Source organism: Myotis lucifugus, unplaced genomic scaffold (assembly GCF_000147115.1).
Source record: "Myotis lucifugus unplaced genomic scaffold, Myoluc2.0 scaffold_89, whole genome shotgun sequence".
Taxonomy (NCBI): Eukaryota; Metazoa; Chordata; class Mammalia; order Chiroptera; family Vespertilionidae; genus Myotis; species Myotis lucifugus.
The window spans coordinates 1,437,372-1,454,840 of NW_005871137.1; positions in this window are offsets into that span (position 1 = coordinate 1,437,372).

Genomic DNA, 17,469 nt, shown 5'->3' on the forward strand with positions numbered 1-17,469 from the left:
AACATTGTTCCAAGTCTCGTTAATTTTAAAAAAATGGTCAGAAAAGTAATTTCAAGATTTATTTTCTTTATTTTTGCACGGTAGATTTTGATTGGAGAACCTGGACCTGGATATCTTAAAGAAATAAACACTCTGTAAAATGTGATGGAATAATTTGACTCCATACAGAACATTATTTCCAACATTTTTCATAACATTCCCGGGCGTGCAGCATGCAATGTATGACTCTAGGTGGAAGTGGAAGACCTGGTGTCTTGCATTTCAAACTGTCAGCTGATTCTCACTGCTCTATTCCTGTTTAAGTGAGATGCTGACACAGGCTCACACACTGACTATCACAAGTAGCACTAATTAAGGGCTGTCCAACTGTGCTTTCTGTTGAGCAGTTTGCTCCAGTGGGTGACAGGAAACAGCCTGGGCTCTGTCTGCAGAATGACATAACAAAGAAGGTTTAAAAAAAAAAGAACACAGATCCAGTGGGCTGGATAAAAAGACCTAAGAGAGATCTAACTTGCTTATTTGTTGCTATGAATATATAATTTTAGATGAAGAAAACTTGCTAAGTCACTGTTTATTGTCAGTTTATTAGGGCACGTCTTGCTAGAATTAGTAATAATTAAAGGAGGAGAATGTGAATTAATAGGGAACTTGGGGACCAAGCATTCCTCTTATTCAAAAGGTTATCAATAAATCTCTTTTTAAAAATGGTGGACAAATGTTGTCATTATGGTGTAATGACATTATATGCAACTTGGAGAATTTAGCTTAAGAAGCAAAGACATGAAAGGAATGACTCCCGTGGGCATGACTGGGAAAGTTAATTTATCTAGCAGCCAGGTTGATTAAGAAAGAGTTATACATAAAAAGAGGACAAACAAAACCCAAACAAAAACTCCCACAGGTGGGACAAAAATAGAGCCACATGAACTTGAAGTTCCTTCCTTGCATTGGTTTTCCTTAAAACTTCAATGAATTTGAATCTGAAATGTAGTGTTTCTTTCCATCCCCTTTAAAAATAGCCCCACGTAGGGAACTGCTCCCTAGGGTCTGATATTGTTCCTTGGATTAATGTGGCTATATGGTCAAAACTAAACGGGAAGAAAAACACCAACTTGTGTTCTCAGGGTGTTGCTGTGTATTCTAATGAGGATATCATCACTGTCCTCATCGCGGACCCGAAGACATGGCACTTAGAGACAGGGCCGATGCAGAGTCGATTTCTTGACAGCACTAAGCGGTAACGCCTCCTGGCTGCTGCTGTGTGCTTGAGAAATTGGCTGGCCCACTACTGTCCTTTTGCAATGGTTTCATTTAATTGTAATCCAAAGATCAAAGGTCTGTAACTCTTTAACCAAATTCCAATGTCTGCCAAATTCAATAGCTGTCATTCTTATAGAAAAAGGCAGTGTAATATGTGTGTCCTGATCTAATTTTATAGAAAAAGACACAATTTACATACTGTTTATTTAGTTAAGTCCCTAAAATCAATACCTTTGTCTGTACCTCTTTTGTTTAAAATACATCATGACATGGCAAACGGCTCTATAAATGAATTTTTCTAAACCACACGCATTGTTAATGTTCCTCTATTGCACGCTCAAGAAAGGAATAGTTGAAATCATAGCATTTTATAGATCAACCTAAATGTATCTTAATATTGGATTACTAAAGAATGTTAAGTTTTACATTTCTAAAAATTATAAATTTTGTTTGAAAAGGTCAGTCATTTTCCTGAGCCACATTTACCAATAGGAGAACATATTTCAACCATTGAAATAAAAGGAAAAGTGATTATGTTTACTATTAAGGGAAAATAATTCTTAAGAACGTGTCTCTGTAATGAGCATGAAAACCCAAATAACAATGAGCTCCTGAAAAAGTTTCAGGATGGAATAGCAATATTTTAAAGGAAGAAAAATTCACTTAGGGCTGATTAGAAATAAATCCATTCCACTATTTATTTTATAGATTACTCTGAAATTCATTGCAGCTAAGGAAGAAATTATGGTTTTACTGTGAGTGTTACAGTCAGACTTCTCTTTATTGACATTCTGATGGTCATGGTGATATTTCTTTGAAATGTAAAGCAAATGACTATCTTTAGAACCATTTTTTTCCAACTCTAAGGATCGCTATGTATGTGTTAAATTTGCATTTTTAATGACATGTGGGTTTTATATTTTGATTAGCTCTTTAGAATAATGTTCTTCCTTCATTGTCTCTGGTATGTAACCATAATTAGTTAGCAAGATAAAGCAGGATGAATCTAAGTGACACATTCACTGTGGTGGTGACCATGTGACAGTGAAGATTTCAACGTGAGTGTGAAGACACACACAGTGACTCTTTTAGTAAAATTTGATAATTTTGTGCCTTAAAAAGTCTGAACTTCAATGTTGTTCCCATTTAAATTCATCAGACTTAAAAGGCCAATGTATTTATATATGTTCTCTTTTCACATGAGATATTGCATATTTAATTCCCTGTTAACTTTGTTTTTCTAGGAAGAATTTTTCCAAGCTTATATGAGACTAAATTTTTTAAAGATATGAGACCTAAACCATCTATTTTTCATATGAGGGCAATTACTAAACCTAAATACTCTGTTTTTCTCCTGTGAGGGAGAAGGAGTTAAAGATTCTTGATGAAGGCAGGGGCATTGGGGCCCCAAAGAAGAGATCTTATGTTTTTATTTATACTTTATTTAATTGTATTGCTTTGTATTTAACCTTGATAAAACTGTTCTTCTTTTTAGCTCATTTTCACAGACTGTACCTTCTCACCATATTCCAGTCCCTTCATGTTGGTGCATTGGATATTTAAGTTCACATGCTGGCTCTAGGTATTCTATAGGTTAGTCTGGACATCAGAAAGCTTTCCTTCCTTCAATAAGAAAAAAATCTCTTAGGAATTTCCGTGTCTCAAGAAAGAAAGTTTGCCTGGAAACTTGAGAACATAAGTCATTTCTCTTAATTACAGGGTATTTCTATGTATCTCTTATTGCCACTGCTCCTTCATGACTATCTACTTATCCATTCATCTTCCGACCCATCCATCCGACCCATATTGGATATCTTCCACATGCCAGGCACCAAGCTAAGAATTGCAAAAGCAAAGAAAACTATATTGAGGTCCTTTCTCTCAAGGAATTCTGGCTATAGTGGTGAGTCACATAAAAACAAACAAACAAATAATCAATAAACCAAACCAAACCAAAATAAAAATTTCCTAAACTAAAGCTGCTGGGGTCTATGTATTTAAATAAATACTTAATGTCATTTGGTAGACTCCAGTACCAAAATTACCTGAAAATCTGGGACATATACTTGGTCAGCAGCCTAGTCAGGACCTATAGCCAGGATCTCCAGCCAAAGTTCTGGTCGGAGTTCTGGTCAGGAACTGATGAGGATCTGACGTTTATTGTCCTATTACATCCATATTTATACCAGCCGATTCCAATCCCGTCAATTTCTATTACAAGGGTTAAGGTGTTTCTCATCTCCATTCCAGGGAATAAAGACCACGTAGCTTAATTACCCGCCTGGCACTTAATTAAGGGGTTGTATCCCCTCCCTAACCTCAGGGAAAGATCCCCACCTGGGAAACAACCTTTCTCGGAGAGGTGACCTTGGTTAAAACACATGGCGCTAAAGGGATGCTACATACGCCAGGTCCACTGCAAGCAGCAAGGATGGACCGGCCTCCGGCATAAAGCTATGTTTCTATGTATTTAAATAAATACTTAGTATCATTTGGTAGACTCCAGTACCAAAATTACCTGAAAATCTGGGACATATACCTTCTTACCTGTGTCTGAAAGATTGAATGATACTAATGTGGAGAAAAGGGTGCTGATTGTTCATCAGGCATTTTAACTGATTTTGGGAAATGAATATCTCATGGCAACTTGAGTAGAAACAGTTGCCTCTGAAGAATCCAACCGGTTGCTATTTCCCCCAACCTAACATGGGAGAAAAATTATCCTAATGTTGCATAGATGTGGGGTTTGTAATTTGCTTTCATCATTTGCCATTTGTAGTTTCCATGTCAGTCTTTGTTTAAACAGTACAGTCCCCTCATCAATTTTTGCCCTATTCCAGCTGCCTCATCATAGCACTGTGGGCCCCTCCTGCTGCCCACAGGCTATTTCTAAGGGCAGGAGGGGCAGACTCCTGAAGCCCATCTTCCCGTGACTGTGTAAGGGCACAAAGTGAAAAAGGGGTAGATTTTTTCCTGTTGGTTTATCATAATATAGAGAGTGATAAAGGAAAGTAATTCCAAAACAAGGCAGATTATGAAAATGCACATAATGTCATTTTTATAGTCTCAACAAAACCTCAGAGTACTCTATGGATTTCTTGATATTTCATTTATACTCAGTTCTACTTTTCAGACCCTAGGAAATGAATAATAGCACATGTCTTCTCCAGTGTCACATGGTGATGTGCCCACTGCCTCCTATACTCAATGCAGTGTTTCATTCACTAGACCTCACAGGCTTCCTTTTCTATCTAGTGTCCTCTCCCTTCTGTTCCTCCTCCTTCTCCTTCTCTTTCTTCTTCTTCCCTCCAGGGATCCATGTTCCTCTGATGAGACGTGTTTGCTCAGTTCCTTGAATCTTTTCCACAGCTTAATTGGTGAATTAGCTCTTATAGCTAATTTGGTTCCCTTTCTCTGGGACCAATCCATCAGATGATCGAGAGCAGTTCTTTTCAGCAAAGTAGGCATTAAGAATGAAAGAACTAATATCACTTAAAATATTTTTTCTTTGAAAATTAATTTACATTTTAATTTTGCATGATGTAGGCTATTTGTCTATTATGTTGATATAATACCATCATTATTTAGAGCTCGAATTAATATTTGAAGTAGGAAGAAGAAAATTTGGTTTGCTGATATAACCAGGAAGAATGTTTTGCTGTCACCATTAATAAAAAAAGAGGACCATGTTAAATGAGAAGTTTCTCTGAGGGTGGAAATAGGGGCCCCAGTGTCCCCATTTATTTGATCCATTTGACAGATTGTTTCAAATCTAAAGTCTTGAGAGTTTGCTAATTATAAGCTCACATTCAAGCTGGAAAAATGTTTTAATCTATATCTGAGAGTCTAGCACATAATTATTACAATTTGATTACATACTTCATTACCTTAAAAGAAAGAAAGGAAAGTAAAAGGAAAGAAGGAAGGAAGGAAGGAAGGAAGGAAGGAAGGAAGGAAGGAAGGAAGGAAGGAAGGAAGGAAGGAAGGAAGGAAATCAGCTATTAAGCTGGGTGTTTCACAGGCATTATTTCTACATATGGTAGATATTACTATATTCACTTTACATATAAAGAAAGGCTAGGTAAATGAAGTACTTTGCCCCAGATTGCTTGCAGTCAGTGCAGAACTGAGCTTTGAATCCAGGTTTGTCTGACTTTAGTTGATGTACCCTTTCTTTTATACTAGGATTCATGAGCAAATGCCTTGAGAGGCCTGGCAAATAAAACAGATGCGTGAAGTACTCAATCTAAACAATAGGACTGTGGTAAATTGCAGACTTCTGAATAAAGACATTTGATTTCAGGACTTTTAAAAACCCTGTGCTGGCCAATAATAAAATTCAAATGACAGCAACAGCAACAACAGTAGCGGCAAGGCAAAAAGCCGTTGTGGGGCCTACTGATCACATTTGGAGTGTCCCCTGGTTTACTCTAAACTCCCTGTAAATGATTACCCTGTTTTCTAGATATTTATTTCAGGAACTCATAATTGGTGGAACTATTGATTGCCTTTCAATAATATTTTATTTTGCTTTCTGTATAATTTTCTATGTATAAGTGGGGTTATAACAAAAAAGAGGGAGATGGCTTGAGTCACGTGTGAATTCATAGATGGAGGAGGGACAAATGGCACATGTAGCAAAATGTGGAAAGGATTATTTCATCCTCCATCCTCCTCAGTAATGCCTGCTATGCTTTTGATCTTGGCTTAGACATAACTTTTTCCATGAAGCATTCCTAGATCCTGCTGTGTCTGTATACTTCTGTAGCATCTTGTACTTATCCTTTCATAGAAAGCTTAACTCTATTCAGTTGCCTTTCTTCTCCTCTTACAACCAACTCTGTGTTGGTGGGAATCACATATAGCTTGCTCATCATTGCATCTGATATTGTGTATAGCATCTCTGAGAGAGCTGGTGCTCAGTAAATATTTATTGAATGAATGAGGGAATAAGTAAATATTAGGTGCTATACTTTCTTTTTTTATTCTCAATATTAAAAGAATTTTATATGTAACAAAATAAACAAATACATAAAAATGAAATGTAACATATTTAAAATATTTAAAATATCTATGGACCATAAAGCTTATTACCATAATTTAAAATTGAGGTTTTATAGCCTTTGCTCTCCTAGTAAAATTATTGTCTGATAAACATTTCTACACATTAATTTTCATAAAACTACTGTGAAAATATTACAGGCAGCTTAAACTACTTCACAAACTCTTTCAACAATTATATTGTTTTATTTTTACTTTCTTTTTATTGTTTACACTATTACAGTTGTTCCCATAGTCCTCCCCTTTGCCTATCTCCCCACCACCACTCCCCCCATCTCCTTCCTTCTGGCCATCACCACACTATTGTCTGTGTGTATGGGTTATGCAAATATGTTCTTTGGCTAATTCCTTCACTTTCTTTCACCCAGTCCTCCCTCTCCCTTCTGACAGCTCTCAGTCTGTTCCATGTATCCATGCCTCTATTTCTGTTTTGTTCATCAGTTTATTTTGTTCATCAGATTCGACATATAAGTGAGATCATATGGTATTTGTCTTTCACAAAATGGCTTATTTCACTTACCATAATAATCTCCAGGTCCATCCACGCTATTGCAAAAGGCAAGAGTTGCTTTTTTTTTTTTTTTTTTTTTTTTTTTTACAGTGGAGTAGTATTCCTTTGTGTAAAAGTACCATGGCTATTTATCTACTCATCTACTGATGGACACTTGGGCTGCTTCCAAATATTGGCTATCTATAATAATAAAAGGGTAATATGCTAATTAGACCGGGCAGCTGAACAACCTTCCGGATGTACTTACAGATGAAGCCACGGTGGCGGGGGCCGAGGCAGAGGTGGTTAGGGGTGATCAGGTAGGCAGGTGAGCAGTTAGGGGCAATCAGGCAGGCAGGTGAGTGGTTAGGGGTGATCAGGCAGGCAGGCAGGTGTATGGTTAGGAGCCAGCAGTCCTGGATTGTGAGAAGGCGCAGGCGGGTTGAGGGACCCCCTCCACTCCTTATGCATGAATTTCGTGCACTGGGCCTCTAGTTGTATATAATGCTGCAATGAACATAGGGGTGCATATATGCTGTTGAATTAGTGGTTTGGGTTTCTTCAGATCAATTCCCAGAAGTGGAATCTCTGGGTTGCAAGGCAGTTACATTTAAAATTTATCTCCGTACTGTTTTTCACAGTGGCTGCACCAGTCTGTATTGCCACCAACTGTGCACAAGGGTTCCCTTTTCTCCACATCCTCACCAACACTTGTTGTTTGTTGATTTATTGATGATAGCTATTCAGACAGTGTAAGGCAATGTTTCATTGTGGTTTTAATTTGCATTTTTCTGATGATTAGTGACAGGGAGCATCTTTTCATATGTGTTGGCTATCTATATGTCTATTCAGGTCCTTTGCCCAATTTTTAATTGGGTTGTGTTTTTTTTTTGTATTGAGTTCTATAATTTTTTTTATAAATTATGGATTTATAATTATCAGATGTATCGACATATCTGTTCTCCATTTAGTGAGTTGTCTCTTCATTTTGTTGATGTTTTCCTTTGCTGTGCAAAAACTTTTTAGTTTGATGTAGTTTGATGTTATTCATTTTTTTCTTTTGTTTCCCTTGCCCAAAGAGATAAATCAGAAAAAATATTGCTGTGAGAAATGTCCAAGATTTTACTGCCTATGTTTTCTTCTAGGATTTTTATGGTTTCAAGACTAACATTTAATTCTTTAATTCATTTTGAGTTTATTATTTATATGGTGTAAGTTGGTGGTCTAGTTTCATTTTTTTGCACATATCTGTCCAATTTCCCAACACCATTTATTGAAGAAACTAACTTGAGCCCAGTGTATGTTTTTGCTTCCTTTGTCAAATATTAATTGCTGATAAAGTTGTAGGTTTATTTCTAGGATCTCTAGTCTATTCCATTAGTCTATATGTCTGGTTTTATGCTAGTACCAGGCTGTTTTTTTTTAAAAAATATTTTTATTGATTTCAGAGAGGAAGGGAGAGGGAGAGAGAGATAGAAACATCAATGAGAGAGAATCATTGATCGACTGCTTCCTGCACGTCCTTTACTGGGGATCAAGCCTGTAACCTGGGCATGTGCCCTTGATTAGAATCAAACTTGGGACCCTTCAGTCCTCAGGCCAACGCTCTATCCACTGAACCAAACCAGCTAGGGCTACAGGCTGTTTTGATAACTATGGAGTTATAGTACAGTTTCATAATAGGTAACATGATACCTTGAACTTTGTTCTTCTTCCTCAAGATCATTGTTGCTATTCAGAGTCTTTTGTGGTTCCATATAAATTTTTGGAATATTTGTTCTACTTCTGTGAAATACGTCATTGGTATCTTGATAGGAATTGCATTGAATGTGTAGATTGCTTTGGGTAGTATGGACATTTCAAAGATGTTAATTCTTCCTCTCCACGAACACATTATATGCTTCCACTTATTTGTATTTTCTTCAGTTTCTTTCTTCAGTGTCTTACAATTTTCTGAGTATAGATCTTTCACATTTTTGGTTAAACTTACTCCTAAGTATTTTATTCTTTTTGAAGCAATTGTGAATGGGATTGTTTTCTTAGTTTCTATTTCTGTAAGTTCATTATCTATACTAATAAAAGCCTATGTGGTTGTCATGCCATCACACTATGATGCCCTCATGCCATCACAATACATCACCAGGAGGAGGTGGGGCCTGGCAGTTCCACGCACCACAGAGGAGGTGGGGCCCAGTGGCTCTGTGCACCGTGGAGGAGGAGGGGCTTGGCAGCTCCATGTGGCGAGGCCTGGGGGTCCTACAGCTCCACGCGCCATGGAGGGGGGCCCCTGGCTCCGGCCTACCTCTTTGGGGCAATCCATCAAGGAGCCCGGGATGGGTGGGGGGCCTATCTCTTTGGGGTGATTAATCGCAGGGCTCCTGCACTGTGAGAGGGCACAGGTCAAGCTGGGGGACCCCCTCCTAGTTGGTATATAAAAATGCAACTTATTTCTGGATATTTATTTTATATCCTGCTACTTTACTGAATTCATTTATCAGTTCTAGTAGTTTTTTGGTGGAATATTTAGGGTTCTCTATATACAGTATCATGTCTTATGCAAATAATGATGCTTTTATGTCTTCCTTTCCAATTTGGATTCCTTTTATTTCTTCTTCTTGTCTGATTGCTGTGGCTATGACTTCCAATACTATTTTGAATAAGAGTAGTGAACATGACATCACTATCTTATTCCTAATATTAAAGGGAACACTTGCAGTTTTCCCCCATTGAGTATGATGTTGGCTGTAGGTTTGTCATATATGACCTTTATTACATTGAGGTAAGTTCTCTCTATTACTATTTTGCTGAGAGCTATTATCAAAAATGGGTGCTGGATCTTATAAATTTTTTTGCATCTATTGATATGATTATGTGGTTTTTATCCTTTATTTTGTTTATGTGGTGTATCACATGTATTGATTTGCAGATATTGTACCAAGCTTGCATCCTTGGAATAAACCCCACTTGATCATGGTGTATGATCTTTTTAATGTATTGCCGGATTTGTTTTGCTAATATTTTGTTGAGAATTTAGCATCTGTGTTCATTAGGGATATTCGCCTATAATTTTCCTTATTTGTAGTATTTTTTTCTAGTTATAGAATTAAGATAATTCTGGCCTCATAAAATGAGCTTGGTAGTCTTCCCTCCTCTTGAACTTTTAGAATAGTTTGAGAAACATAGGTGTTTTTTCTTCTCTGAAGGTTTGATAAAGTTCATCTGTGAAGCCATAATTCCAGGGCTTTTGTTTGTTGGGATTTCTTTTACTACTGCTTCAATTTCACTAGTTATGATCTATCTACTCAGATTTTTATGATTCTTCCTGATTTAGTTTTGGAAGATTGTATCTTTGTAGGAATTTGTCCATTTCATCTAGATTGTCCAATTTTTAGCAGTTAGGTATTTGCAATATTTTCTTAAAATCCTTTGTATTTCTTTGCTGTCAGCTGTTACTCCGCCTCTTTCATTTCTGATTTTATTTATTTGGGTCCTCTCTCTTTTTCTCTTGATGAGTCTGGTTAAAAGTTTGTCAATCTTGTTTATCTTTTCAAATAACCAGATTTTGGTTTCACTGATATTTTGTATTGTTTTCTTAGATTCTATTTTGTTTATCTCTGCTCTGACCTTTCTGATTTCCTTCCTTCTATTCACTTTGGGCTTTGTTATTTTTTTCATGTTCCTTTAAATGTAAAGTTAAATTATTAATTTGAACTTTTTCTTCCTTATTGAGATAGTCTTATAATGCTATGAATTTCCCTTTTAGGACTGCTTTCTCTGTGTCCTACAGAATTTGGGTTGTTTTGTTATCATTTTCATTTGTTTCAAGGTACCTTTTGATTTCCTTCTGGATCTCATTGTTAACCTATTCATTGTTTAGTAACATGTTTTTTTGTGTGTTTTTTTTTAACCTACATCTCTTTTTGTATTTTGCTGTTTTCTTCTTGTGGTTGATTTCTAATTTCATAACATTATGATCAGAAAAGATGCTTGATATAACTTCAATCTTCATAAATTTATTGAGACTTGTTTTGTTCCTAACATGTAGTCTATCTTTGAAAACATTTCATGTGCACCTGAAAAAAATGTATATTCTGCTGCTTGGGGTAAAATGTTCTGAAAATATCAATTAAATACACTTGATCTAGTGTGTCATTTAAGGCCACAGTCTCCTTGTTGATTTCTGTCTGGAATATCTATCCATTGATGTCAATGGAGTTTTAAAACCCTACTAAGACTGTGTTAGTGTCAATCTCTTTCTTCATGTCCATCAAGATTTGCTTTACATCTTTAGCTGCTCCTATGTTAGGTGCATAAATGTTTACAAGGGTTAAATCCTCTAGTTGGATTGCTTCCTTTATCATTATGTAGTGTCCTTCTTTGTCTCTTATTATAGCCTTGGTTTTAAAGTATATTTTATCAGATATAAATATTGTTAACCTAGCTTTTTTTTCCTTTCTATCTGCATTTTAGTCTGTGTGTATCTTTCTTTCTGAGGTGCATCTCTTAAAGACAGCATATATATGGGTCTTGTTTTCTTATTCATTTATCTACCCTATGTCTTTTGATGGGAACATTTAAGCCATTTACATTAAAAAAATCTTTATTGTTGAAAGTATATGTCCCTTCCCCCCCCTTCCCCATTCCCCATTGACATCTTCTAGCCCACCCCCACTCGCTACCCCAGGCCTTCACTACCATATTGTCTGTGTCCATTGGTTATGCATATATGCATACAAGTTCTTTGGTTGATCTCTTCCCACCCACCCACCCTTCCCTGCCTTTCCTCTGAAATTCAACATTCTGTTCCATGCTTCTATGTCTCTAGATCAGTGATGGCGAACTTATGACACGCGTGTCAGAGGTGACACGTGAACTCATTTTTTTGGTTGATTTTTCTTTGTTAAATGGCATTTAAATATATAAAATAAATATCAAACATATAAATCTTTGTTTTACTATGGTTGCAAATATCAAAAAATTTCTATATGTGACACGGCACCAGAGTTAAGTTAGGGTTTTTCAAAATGCTGACACGCCGAGCTCAAAAGGTTCGCCATCACTGCTCTAGATCTACTTTGTTCATTAGTTGATTTTGTTCATTATATTCCACATATGAGTGAGATCGTGTGATACCTATCTTTCTCTGACTGTAAGCCATTTACATTTAAAGTGATTATTGATAGGTATATATTTATTGCCATTTAATTTTTGTAACTATGTTACTCTGTTTCTCCTCCTCCTCCTCCTCCTCCTCCTCCTCCTCCTCCTCCTCCTCCTCCTCCTCCTTCTTCTTCTTCTTCTTCTTCTTCTTCTTCTTCTTCTTCTTCTTCTTCTTCTTCTTCTTCTTCTTCTTCTTCTTCCAGCAAGCCCTTTAACATTTCTTGTAATACTGGTTTGGCAGTAACAAACTCCTTTAGCTTTTTTGTGTCTGGGAAGCTCTTATTTCTCCTTCAGTTTTAAATGATAGCTTTGATGGGCAAAGTAGCCTTGGTTGTAGGTCCTTGCTTTTCATCACTTTGAATATTTCATGCCAATCCCTTCTTGCCTGAAATGTTTCTGTTGATAAATCAGCTGACAGTGTTATGGTGGTCCCTTGTAGGTAACCAACTTCCTTTTTTTTGTAGCTTTTAAGATTTTCTCTTTGTCTTTAACCTTTGTCATTTTAAATATGATGTGTCTTGGTGTGGGCCTCTTTGAGTCCATATTGTTTGGGACTCTCTGAGCTTCCTGGACTTTGTGTCTTTTTCTATCACCAGATTAGGAAAACTTTTGGTCACTATTTCTTGAAATAGGTGCTTGATTCCTTGTTTTCTCTCTATTCCTCTAGTACCCCATGTGTAGATGTTGTTATGCTTCATGTTGTCCCCAAAGTTCCTTAAACTGTCCTCATTTTTTAAAATTCGTTTTTCTTTTTGCTGCTTTGATTGGGTGCTTTTTCTACCTTCTCTTACAAATAGCTTATTTGATCCTTTGCTTCATTCAACCTTTTGTTTACTCCTTTCAGTGTATTCTTTATTTCAGACATTACATTCTTCATTTCTGAATGGCCTTATGGTTTCTATGTATTTTTATGGTTTCTATGTATTTTTATGGTTTTTATGTATTTTTTTCATGCTCTTGAGCTACCTTATTATCATTACTTTGAACTCTCTATTGGATAAATTGCTTGCCTCCATTTCATTTAGCTCTTTTTTTGGAGAATTCTCTTGTTCTTTAATTTGGGGCCTGCTTCTTTGTCTTCCCATTTTTGCTGCCTCTTTGTGTTTGTTTCTATATGTTAGGTAGATCTGCTATGCCTCCCAGTCTTGGTAGGGTGGCCTTATGTAGTAGGAGTCCTGTGGGACCCAGTGGTGCAGCCTCTCTGATCACCTGTGCTGGTTGCCCTAGGAATGTCCTTTGTGAGCATTATGTGGACCCTCCTGTTATAATTGAGTCTTGATTGATATTGGCTCATTCATGCTTTGAGTCAGCCTTCAGGCTGGCTGATTGTGAGACTCAACCCCCAACACAGCCTGTAAGCTGCAGTGCAGGTGCTGATCACATGAAGCAGAATCCACCTTGGCACAGTTTGGTGCCTGCTTATATCTTCCTGTTGATATGCTGCTTGTGAAGCTTATTGAATCTTGCTCTGTTGTGTGAAGGTGGCCACTGTGTGTATTGGTGCTGGATCTTTTCAGAGGGACCCCAGGGCAGACCCATGTCAGAGACTGCCTGTGACGGGCTCTGGGCAAGCTGTTTGGAGCTATCAGTGATCCACAGTTTATGGCTCTTTCTGCCTAGCCTGGGTGTGTAAGCTGTGCAGCAAGGATGGCTTTTACCTGTACTGGGCCCAGGGGCAGGTCAGCAAAATTCTCAAAGCACACAGAGATCTACCTCTGTCTGTAGGCTGCCTCTTAGGCTTAGTCACGGAAAGAGCCTCTGGCTGTATTCCTCAGCAGGGTGTAAACGCCACAGGGTTAGGTGAGAGGCATTCCAGGGAGTGGGGCTATTATTTCCCCCCAGGCTGATGTCACATGGAGGGCAATGCTCTGCCCAAGAAATGTGGCTTCTGCCCTATGTGGAAATGACTCAGCACAGGGATCTAGGCGGCTGACCCTTCAGCTCTCTCCCCATAGCCATCAAACCCAGACTTCCCTCATGTGGCCCTAGTCTGCTCTACCCTCCCCCCACTGAAGCCCAAGGTGAATGGCTGTGAATGACGTTTTAAGGGGGTGTCTGTGTCTCTATGCCATCTCTCCCTGCTGGATAGAACTCCTGCTGCTTTTTGAAGTCAGATGTTATATAGGTGCCTTTCCCAGTTCTGGTCCTCTAGGTTTGGGAACCTGGTTTGGGGTTTAAACCCCACACTTCTCAGGGTGAACCTGCCTTTCAATTGAAATATCCCTCCGGAATTTCAGCTGCTGACTGTGTGAACTCGGCCAGCCCTCTGGCGCCTCCACATTTCCTATCAGTTTCGATGTGGCTTCTTCTGTGAGTCTGTAGTTATAAGGCTTTTCTCCAGCTAATCTTTAGTTGGTTATTCAGGACAATTTTTTAAAATAATTTGAGTTTGGTCCTGCAAAGAGGTTAATATAGCTTCCACTTCCCTTCTGTCACAAGCTCAGACCTACATTGGCTGCCTGACGTGGCCTGCCCTGCCATCTCCTCTGTGTCTTTTAAAATGCTTACTACCTCTTTAAGTTCTCATTAAGATCAACCATTCTTCCCCTAAGGTCCTTGAGCATCTTTATAACCATTATTTTAAACTCTGCATCTGGTATCTTGGTTGCTTCTGTTTTACCCATTTCATTTAATTCCCCCTCCTCCCCCCCGTCCCGGGAATTTCTCTTGTTCTTTTGTTTGGGGGATTTTTCTTTTCTCCCCATTTTGTCTCTGTATATTAGATAGATCTGCTATGATCCCCAAACTTGTTGTGATGGTTTTATGATGAAGGCGCCTTGTTGGGCTCAGTGGCACAGTCTTCCAGCTCACCTGTGCTCTGTGCTCCTGGAATGTTTCTTGTGAATTATGTGCACCTCCTGGGAAATTGTTATTTCTGGCTCCTCTTTTCTTCCTTCCTTCTCTAGGAAGATCAGTTTTGATAAGCCCATCTCTGGGCCAAAAGGCAGGGATAATAATTTTAACATTTAGAGGACATCTGAGCCTCAACTGTAAAGGGGCTGTGGTTTTGCAGAGCCAGATGTTATACTTTATTTACATTGCTTTGGAAAATATTTAATGCTTCCCATAACTCTTAATTATAGATGTGAGGACTTTGTGAAGTTTTTGTAAACAAAATATTTTATGCTCATTCTAAGTAAGTTGCTGGACATTCAGAGCTTGAATATTATTAGTCAAGGTTTGGTCAGAAAAATAGCACTCTAGGTGTTTCAAACAAGAAGGGTGTATTTCCTTATTTGTTAAAATAATGTTTAGAAAGGGTTTCAGGAGCTTAAAGCCAGTTGAAAAAGCTGAGGATGTGGTGGAAGTCATAGAAAGCTGTTGAAAAGGTTTCTGGACATCAGATATTTGTAGGAATTGCTGATACCCACTGTTAATGGACTCAGCATGAAAGAGGGTGAGATAGCGGAGAAATATTGGAAGCCACTGCCAAATCCCCTGTGCCTGCTGGAAGAGTAATAATGTCTTGAATTCTCTTCAATCTTCCAAATTTCATGTGAGTGCCCTTCATAAAGACAGGGTGTTTTAGTTTTCTGTGGCTGCTGTAACACAGTATGTGGTGGTTTAAAACAACATGTATTATTCTCCATAATTCTGGAGGTCAGAAGTCTGGAATGGGTTGCAATGGGGCAAAAATCTATATGTTGGCAGGGCCACTCTTCTTGCAATGATTGTAGGGGCAAATCCAATTCTGTGACTTTTCTAGTTTCTGGAGAATATCCTTATTTCTTGGTTCAAGACCCTACATCACATTATCTTTTCCCTCTTCTTGTTTTTGTTTGCTAATTGCCTTTTTCTCCGTGTGTTTCAAATTTTCCTCTTTCTCCCTTTTATAAGGATGTGCATGATTATATTTAGGGTCAACCTGAGTAATTCAGGCTATATCAGTATTCTTAATTTAATAACATCTGCAAAGTTTCTGTTTCCTTATAAGGTAATACTCTCAAATATTACATATTAGGGGCTGGATATTTGGGGGAAGGGGATGGGATTAAGGTTAGGGGTAGGAAATATTATTCAGAAGTATAGGGGAGAACATTCAAGGAAGTGAAAATGAATACTGGTTCTCAAACAATCAATAGCCAGCTCAGAGTTCAATAACAGTTGGTTGTTAATATAATGGAGTTTGATATTTGGGCATTGAAGAAGATATGTCTCCTAAATGAATAAGGCCATTTTGTGGTCTAGTCAGTATTGGTTGGATCACATAGAGAACAGTGGGTTTAATTAAAAGTTTAACTTAAACATTTTTTTCCCTTCTGAGTGATTCTAAGGTAGGATGAAAGTAACCAGTAGTTTTAGTTCAAATGAAGAAGGTCTTTCAATCATAACAGTTGCTCTATAATACAATGTGCTGCCTTGTGAAATAATAACAAAAACATTAATGAATATGATATTATAGGACATTTTATCCTGTCTATGGAATCCTTAATGTTCTATCAATGCCAGTTTCACTTAATGGTCTATAATTCATAACGAAAAAATATCTTTGGATTCATTTAGATTTTCAGATTCACCACTCTTGAACTTCTAATGATTTCATTATATTTATTATTTACTGAGGTAAATGTAATTTCTTTTTAGTTTGCTGTAAATTTATTTTATTTTATTTTATTTTTTTTTAAAAGTGTTCATTTATTTTTTTTTAATATATTTTATTGATTTTTTACAGAGAGGAAGGGAGAGAGATAGAGAGTTAGAAACATCGATGAGAGAGAAACATCGACCAGCTGCCTCCTGCACATCTCCCACTGGGGATGTGCCCGCAACCCAGGTACATGCCCTTGACCGGAATCGAACCTGGGACCTTTCAGTCCGCAGGCTGACGCTCTATCCACTGAGCCAAACCGGTTTCGGCAGTTTGCTGTAAATTTAATGGGCTTCAATTTCAATGGATATCTCATGCTCTATTAATTCTGAATTGTGCAAAGGTCATTACTATGAACTAATCTCTCAAATTAGAGTCTTCCTTACTTCTTATGTTATGCACACTTTTTTTCAACAAAGTCTAGTTTTCTACTTATTAAATCTATATTTACTCGATATCTTTTATGAGTTTATGGATTTTATTAGTCCGTTCTTTAAGTGAGCACTTATCCAAACAAAAGTGTATATTCTTTTATTTTCATTTTGCTATAGACTGAATGCTTGCATTCCCCTGCAATTTGTATGTTGAAATCCTATCTCCTATGTAATGGTGTTTGGAGGTGGGGCCTTTGGGAAGTGATTAGGTTGAGCGGGTGGAGCCCTCATGAATAAAATTAGTGACTTTAGAAAAAGACCCCAAAGAGCTCCCTTGTTCCTTCTGCCTTTGAGGCGACAATGAGAAGATGGCCATCTATGGACCAGAAAGCAGACCTCTCAATACAACTAATGTGCTGGTGCCTTGATCTTGGAATTCCCAGCCTCTAAATCTCTGAGAAATACATTTCTGTTGTATAGAAGCTACCCAGTCTATGGTATTCTGTTTCAGCAGCCTGCACAGGCTAAGACAGTTT